Source organism: Limulus polyphemus, unplaced genomic scaffold, assembly GCF_000517525.1.
Source record: "Limulus polyphemus unplaced genomic scaffold, Limulus_polyphemus-2.1.2 Scaffold3813, whole genome shotgun sequence".
In the NCBI taxonomy this organism is placed as follows: Eukaryota; Metazoa; Arthropoda; class Merostomata; order Xiphosura; family Limulidae; genus Limulus; species Limulus polyphemus.
Genome location: NW_013669423.1, coordinates 4,675 through 13,382, shown reverse-complemented (window position 1 = coordinate 13,382; position 8,708 = coordinate 4,675). Strand labels below are relative to the sequence as shown.

General features: G+C 35.6%; 1 protein-coding gene across 1 annotated transcript in view; it reads right to left on the bottom strand.

The window, feature by feature from the left end:
- The window catches only part of LOC111088456 (multiple epidermal growth factor-like domains protein 9), a 20,475-nt gene extending 13,408 nt beyond the window's left edge, over nt 1-7,067 (bottom strand). The window contains exon 1 of the mRNA XM_022398639.1: nt 6,925-7,067. The gene's annotated coding sequence lies outside the window, so the exon portion shown is untranslated. The remainder of the gene's footprint in view (nt 1-6,924) is intronic.
- Nucleotides 7,068-8,708: the final 1,641 nt, after the last annotated feature.

Below are 8,708 nucleotides of genomic sequence, written 5' to 3'. Positions count from 1 at the left end.
CCCCCCCCCTTCCCCGATATAATTCTAATTTACTTTTGTGCTTTTGATCTGCTTGAAACGTGGTCTTTGATGCGACCTCCATACACGGTGGAGAGTTTGTTTATAAATGTGTGGTGTATGGTCGCCGTTCTTTGTAGTTTATTGAAATGGAAATTGTGGTGTTGGACAATCAGTACGTAATCATGGTCACGAGACTAAACAGTAGCATGTATTATCGACGATGGAGGAAAGAGTTCCAAAGTCAGCTCAGGCTTAGGAGCATCGCCATTTTTTTGTTTCAGAATTTTCGCGCAAAGCTAAACACATGGTTACCTGCGCTTAACCAATCTTAATTTTCAACTGATAGAATAGAGAGAAGGCATGTAGTTAACAAAACTCACCGCCAACTCTTGGGCTACTATTTTTTGTTCAAATATTGGGATTTGACCATCATCCTTATAACCCACTCACGGCCCCAAAGTGCGGAGAGCGAACCATGAACCCACTGACACACAGTCACAGTACACTAAACGCTAGGTCAGCCACATCGTTCTTATAAAATCGGATTAACTTTGGCACAATTTTGAACATTCAGAATATTAAAAACAAAAAATGCTGTAAAGCGGATCCCCCCCCCAACTCTTGGGTTATTCTTATCGATTAGTGACATTTGATCGTTACTTCTATAACGCATCCACTGCCCGAATTTCAGAGTGCGTTTTTTGTTTCTTGTGACAACGAGACACGAGCCATGAACCTTCAGATTCATCGCTAGACCCAACTCCCCATTTTTAATTCACATGATTAAACTTAATGGTATTCATTGTGCATTCCCTTAAAAAGTTTAAGTTGGTGGCCTAGACCACTACTATGGAGAGCCTTGGTATTGAACGAAAGGCTTCGTCGGCGCTGGACATAGCAGATATAGTGTGGGTGATATATTATTACACATTCTTCTTACAATTAATGAAAATTTATAATAACTTGTTTCATCTTTATCTAATCACAGAAGAAAAGTACTTAAGATAAAACAATTTTTATTGTCAACCTCTTCATTAGAAGTTAACTTCACAACATTTTCAGGGAACAATTAGCACTGTTTTGGATTGAAAAACCACATAAATCACACAGTAAATGTTCTGGTTATCCGAGGGGCTAACTTTCCTTACACTTTACTTTCATGTGACTGCCTAAGTCTACATAAAATCCTTGGCAGTGACAAGCCGGGAGTTCAGAAAAAATACCACGTAAAAGTATAATACGAAACGTACTTACTAATATTGAAGACCAAAGCCCATACTACCACCAGCTCAGCACTGCTAGGTCAATGATGGAAAATGTTATATCCAAAGGAAATGTATACGCAAGAAGGATTGTGTACGTGTGTTTTAGTCAAGAGTTATCTGTGCTAAACTTCTCCAGTTGTCAAGTAACAGTCTAAAAGGAAGACAACAGTCAACTCCATTCATCGCCAACCCTTGTATTACTCTAATCGAATAGTGTGATTTGACCGTCACACTTATAACGCACCTTATGGTGCCAAAGTGCAGAGCGCTATTTTTATTTTTTCGGTAATAACTAGGCACGGTATGGCACATTAATCACTGAGAGGCGGGATATGAAAGAGTAGAAAGTTACGAGTTTTATCAAAATCTGTAGCGAGCTTTCTCCCACAACTAAAGACATTCAATTAGGATTGTGATTTTTAAAACATCCTTAGAGAATTAAAATATATATATATAAAGGTCCAAAAATAAAACCTCGAAAAAATTTCCCTTCCTAATGATCAGTAATCTTAAAACAAAAAGAACTTTAATTGTAATTTATGAACGTTTCGTGAAGTAACCATGAGTGAAAACATGGAAAACGTGCCAAAATTAATCTTCAACAACCAATTAAAAAAACGTTAAACAAATTCCTTGAGATTTCTCAACGTTTCACTCGCGACGGTACACACGTTTCAGCAGAAAACAAAAATGGTAAATAATTATTCCTTTTGCAAACTAAACACTGCTGCGCTCACGTGCACAAAAATGGTAATGCATCTTTGAATACGAATAACAACAGCGGTCCACCTTTCATTCAAAGCTGGAACTCAAAACACGTTGCATGCCTATTTACCACTTTCATTACAACAGAAAACCGAACAAAACAAATACATTGAGATATCAAAGGAAAAAGATTATATGAAATAGACAAGATAGAAATATTTTGTTCTATTATACAAGTATGACATAAATATTGTATTACTTGTGTAAACATGTCTAGTTATCCAAGAGAAAAACAACAACATTCTACCAAGACATAGTCGTGAAACATAAGCTGTCTGTATCTTAAACGCAAAGCTGCAAAATGGGCTATCACAATGTTCGCACAACAGGGATTAAACCTCGAACTTTAGAGTTATAAGACTTCGAGCTTGCCAGTTATCCACTGGGGTAGGGAGGTGTAAATAAATAAATAGGATTAAAATATAGAAGAAATGAGCAAGAAGCAGTAACAGAGCTGAAACAACATCTACTTAAACATAATGTTATGTGGCTAACAGTCTAATGTGCCAGTTTTTCTACAAGAAGCAGTAACAGAGCTGACTGTTAGCCACGATAACATGTCAGATACTTCGTAGACCAACTTTAATGCTAATTTCCTTATCGTTTTAGTTAATGCTTTTAGAGCAGTATTTTTAAACGCTTTTTTTTTCTTTTTATCTGTTCTGGGTCGTGTGTGGCCTAGTGTTTAGCATGCCCGGACTATGAACCTAACTATGCATGATTCACAAAAAACCGCTCCGCACTTTGGATTGTTTATTTGTTGGTTTGTTTATTTGAAGTTAAACACAAAGCTACACAATGGACTATCTGTGCTCTGTCCACCACGGGTATCGAAACCCGGTTTCTAGCGTTGTAAGTCCGCAGACATACCGCTGTGCCACTGGGGGGTGTTTAGAAGTCGCGTGAAGAATTTTGTTTTTGTTCTTTTTGTAATTAAGCACAAAGCTACACAATGGGCTATCTGTGCTCTGCGCACTACGGGTATCGAAACCCGAATTCTAGCGTTGTAAGTCCGCAGACATACCGCTGTGCTACTGGGGGGCCGCGTGAAGAAAGATAATATATTCGATGCAAACCACTTTTATTTTGTACAAAAAAGTAATTTACTTTCAAAAATATTTAATACTTATTTCTTGTTTGTTATTATTATTATTGCTAAAATTGAAATTGCTCGAGATTACGCTAATACGACTCTATTTTTTTTTTCTCTTCTGAATAATCTCTCTTTCATAAAATAATGACGTCATACAATCCGTCTGTGTATGCAGTGACGAACTAAAGGGAAGACAGCTAGTCAATACCACCCATCGCCAACTTTTGGGCTACTCTTTTACCAACGAATAGTGGGACTGACCGTCACATTATAACACACCCCCCCACGGCTGAAAGGGTGAGCATGTTCGGTGACAAGGATTCGAACCCGCAGGTTGAGAATCGAGTCCCTAATCACGAGGCCGGCTGTGTATATGAAGAGACTAGATTAACGATGTGGTAATTATATTACACAGTATAATTAATTCATTAATATAAATTCCACTATCACACGCACACGTAAGGCCGTCAAATGAGGCGGATAAACTTAATATGATCTGTGTGAAAACACACAGATTAGATATCTGTGTATGTGTGTGTTTATTATTAATACAAATTTAAAGAACAAAGCCTTTCCACATACACACACAAAAAAATAAAAATAAATCCTAACAAAAGGATAAATAACACCAGGACACTAGTTATATTGTGGAAAGAATATATAAGTTATCCTGGTTTTGGAGGCATCAGAAGAAGTAGAACCCACATAGCGATGGGGATACACTGTCTACTAAACTTAACATCCCATTTTATGTTTTTCGATTATATATATATAGGCTGAATTCGTTATATTACAACAATTTTGGAGCCTCAACATGTCGTTACAGTCTATGTCGCCACATCCCGTCAAGCTCTCATCTGAAGACTGCATTTTAAAAATAACTTTGTAGAGTAGTTTTCATTGGAAAAGGGCTCAGTCGTAAGAGAATGTTATTTTCAAACCACACCCCTCCTCTATGCGTGCTTTCCATAATCCATCTAGTGTATTAACACAAAGGTTTCTTGCACCCGTTGCACAGGAATCTATGGGAGCTACGTCCAGCGAATTGATCATATCGGCATATCTTCATATAAAATAACATGGATACTCATTTCATTCTTCAGCTGCTTGAGGTATGCGACAGTTGAACGTATATATTGTAGCAACAACTTCTGTACATGTGATTTGTTTCGCTTTTCCAGAGGGAGGTCCTTCTTTATTATGTTGCATACTGTTACCTGGGGCACGTGGAAGGCTTTTGTCATTGACCTTTATGTTTATGGATTCTTACAAAACGCTGCATTTTGCTTACCACGCCTGTGGTACGACTTATTGCAAGTATCTTTCTAAATGGTTCTGGTGCCCCACATTAATGCACATTCCTTTGTTTTCCAATGCCATTAAGTACATGGGATATTCCAAATCTGAGCACATATCTTAGATATGAGTATACGAACGTTTTTTGTTAGAAAGGGCTGTTACATAGCTTTCCAAAAAAAAAATCGATTTTCAAAGATATTATACTACCTACGATACATCACACAATGTCAAAATATATTACTAAGGCATGCCCTTCAACCGTGACTTTATATGGGCTGCAGTTGTCGCGTGACTTACTGATTTGCATATTCAAAATTGTTTAACTATTACGTACTCGCCCCTCTGTGTGTGTGCATAAGAAAAAAAATCAGTTGGTTAGTTAGTGGCAAACACACACAAACAAGTAACATATTGACCTCTCGTGACTGAATGTTTCACAGCACAGTAATGTATGTAATTGACATTTTAATTTATTCTCGAATATGACGGCCATCTTTCACTCTACATTATACAAAAACTTTAATTATATGACAGTTGACAAAATTTAAATAAATCTATATACTGATCTCTATTTCATATTCACAAATAATCAAATGTATTAAACAAAAAAGGTATTTATTTCACAAGCATTTTACTTTGTTTGAAGTAAGCATTTAAGCCACACAAACCTTTGAGCTGCCTCATTTCCATTTAGCCCGTAATTTTTAATGTTCTTTTTTCATAACCCCCCCCCCCCCAGTGGCACAGCGGTATGTCTGCGGACTTACCACGCTGGAATCCGGAATTCGATACCCGTGGTAGGCAGATCACAGATAGGCCATTGTGTAGCTTTGTGCTTAATCACAAACAAACAAACAAAAATAACGCCCCCTAGTGACTCGGTGGTAATTCTTACAACGTTAAAAACCAGTTTTTGATATTCGTGGTGGGCACAGCACAGATAGCCCGTTATGTAGCTTAACTACAAACAAACAAATCTTTCCATAGGCTTGCGCATGAATCTTACTTTCCATTGTATCGTTTCCTTTTGCAGATATATTTAACATTAAAGTGCTCAATTTTTCGAAACACATTTTCTGGAACAACTGTCTTGTTATATATACTACTTGATAAATTAAAATATTTTTACTAACTTCATTTACCTCAATAGTCTTAACTTTTGAAATTTCCAAGTCTCCATATTTGTATTGGATTTTTAAATTGACAATAAAAAGTTTTTACCAGTCACTCTTCCAGCGCACGTGTATCCATTTTTATTATGGTTCTATTATGTGAATCCAACCAAAGAAACCTCGCTGTTAATAATAATCGTAAAATAAGGCTAAAGTATTCAGTAACTCTAACCGTCTACAGAGCTGTTTTGAATGATAATATCGTTCTCGTATAAAGAGCTTTAAAAATAGATCGTAGAAACATCAAATACCACGGTACACAATAATACTACCAGTTTGATACTGGGTTCTGCTTTAAAATGTTCCTTTATCGAATAATTATTTACTCCACCAGCAGGTATTTTTATACAATCAATTTTATCAATTTAATAATAGCTATTCCAAATAAAAAAGTTTTTAATATACTTTTTTCCCCAATGCCAGTGGCAACAGGGACGTTGAATCTACTATGACTTTTTGAATAATACATCATATCTTCCAGGTTTATGTAGTTATACCTAATTCACCTTTCTTGAAATGAATTCAGTTTGGTCGAGATGAACAAAATTTGATAAAAACGTAAAGAATCTTGATAATAATCTAATTTAATCTCCAATTTCCTCTTTTTTTGGGGGGGGGGGATTTAATTTTATATGTTTTTTTTTCTGTTTTCTATCTCTTATTATCTTTGAACAGATAACAGACCGATCACAAATTTCAAATAATCCTCACGCCTTCTCTTAAAGTGTCCTAGTAAAAATATATTTAAACACTTATCAGAAAGTTACTTTTTACTACTACATTCAAAGTGACCTGACTGTAATCCTGAATAAAATATAAATGGCTAACTAAGTTACAGTGCAATCACTGATTCTGTTAACAAAAAATTAAACTCTTGACATGTACAGTAATTAAGAGTTCTTGGAGAATTGGCTACTGAAGATCCTGTATGATTATCATGATATTAAGTTAACATACAAAACAGTCACTTAAATTAATTATTATTTTAATATTTATATAAATACTCCATCAGTGACGTCTAAAAACTATACACATCTTTTTTTTGTGTGTAGTGCAGTGAACAGAAATAAAGTGGCCTTATAAAAAATATTGGAAAAGTCTTGGATGATTCTCTCCCGTATTTCTATTTATACATTATATTAAAAAAAAGTAGTAACATCAAAGATGCATATTTTTTCAAGGCTTAGATAAATATAAATCCACTGTGGTGAGAAAAACAACAACAGCCAAGATAACATATATTTATGTATGTTATTGCAATTTAAAGGCTTAGTGAGTGTCACTACCCCTAACTTAAATATTTTACCATTATAATAATATAAGATCTTACCGTGACTTTTCCCATTAACCGAGGTGTAAGATAGTGAATATGCCAAAAGTAGTATGTCTTTATCACTAGGTGGAGCTGGATTTTTCCAGGTCAAAGTGACAGAGTGCTTGTCTACATCTTTAAAAGCAAAATACTGGGGAGCTGAAAAGAAACAAAACAAAAATAGAATTAGCAAGAATTATTTTTCAACGCCCAGTAACATTAATTTATCAAAGGCAAATCCAAACCAAGAAGCATAAGTTCACCAGGGACGTCTTCATTAGCATCTCAACAGTCTCATGAACGTCTACCACCAGTGACGTAAGATTTCCCTAAACTGTCTACAAACAATAACATAAGACTTTACTAAAACCGTCTATAACGAGTAACATAAGGGTTTACAAAAACCGTTTACAACCAGTAACATAAGTGTTTACTAAATCCGTTTACAACCACTAACATACGAGTTTACTAAAACCGTCTATAACAAATAATATAAGGGTTTACAAAAACCGTTTACAACCAGTAACATAAGTGTTTACTAAATCCGTTTACAACCAGTAACATACGAGTTTACTAAAACCGTCTATAACAAATAATATAAGGGTTTACAAAAACCGTTTACAACCAGTAACATAAGAGTTTAATACAGATGTTTACTACCAGCGACATAAGATTGTCAAGGATATGCACGCCTAGTAACATAATTTTGTAAAGTGTTTGTCCACACCTGGTAACAAGTTTATCAAAGTTGTCTGCTACAAGTAAAATATCCTAATCAAGGGTGTCTACACCCAGTAATGTAACTGTATCGAGGGTGTCTACATCCAGTTATATAAGTGTATCAAGGGTGTCTACATCTAGTTATATAACTGATCAAGGGTGTCTTACACCCAGTAATATAACTGTATCAAGGATGTCTACACCCAGTAATATAAATGTATAAAGTGTCTATACCCAGTAATATAAGTGTATAAAGTGTGTTTACACCCAGTAATATAAGTGTATCAAGTGTATCTACACCCAGTAATATATCTAATCAAGGGTAACTACACCCAGTAATATAACATATCAAGGGTGTCTACACACAGTGACATATCTTTATCAAGGTTGTCTACGCCGAGTAACATAATTTTATCAGTGGTATCTACTCCCTGTAATATATCTGATCAAGGGTGTCTACACCCAAAAACATAACTTTACTTATGCATCTACATTAATTATATACGGCTATCGAAAGTTTGGAAGTGTTTACGTCCGTCTGATTTTATTTTGATGAACAATAATTCTCCCTCCCACGATATCAGTATCGTCATTACTTATTTTAGAAAGGAACGGTCTGACTAGCCTTTTATCCCTATTATTTTTGGAACGGTCTGACTAGCCTTTTATCTCTAAAGAACATATTTATAATTTAACTTAGGAAATTATTTCACTAACAGGATTAAATGGGAAACAAGTTAGTTGGAGAATTGGGGAGAACCATTCCTAGAACTCCATCGAAGGACCCCTCATACAGCTATGTTGTAAATTTCTGTTGGACATTGTTAAGGTAGACGTAAACATCCTGAGAGTTGACTACTCACGTTGTCACTGCAGACACCCTTAAGCTAGAGTGTCAGGGTCTTTCGAGGAGCAGTTGGAAGCTCTAAACTTGGTTTGTCATGACTTTGTCTTAAGAAGACAGACACTCCTAAACTAGAGTGTCAGGGTCTTTTGAGGTACAGTTCCAAGTTCTAATTTTGTTTTTGTTCTGTTTGTAATTAAGCACAAAGCTACACATTGGGCTATCTGTCCTCTGCCCA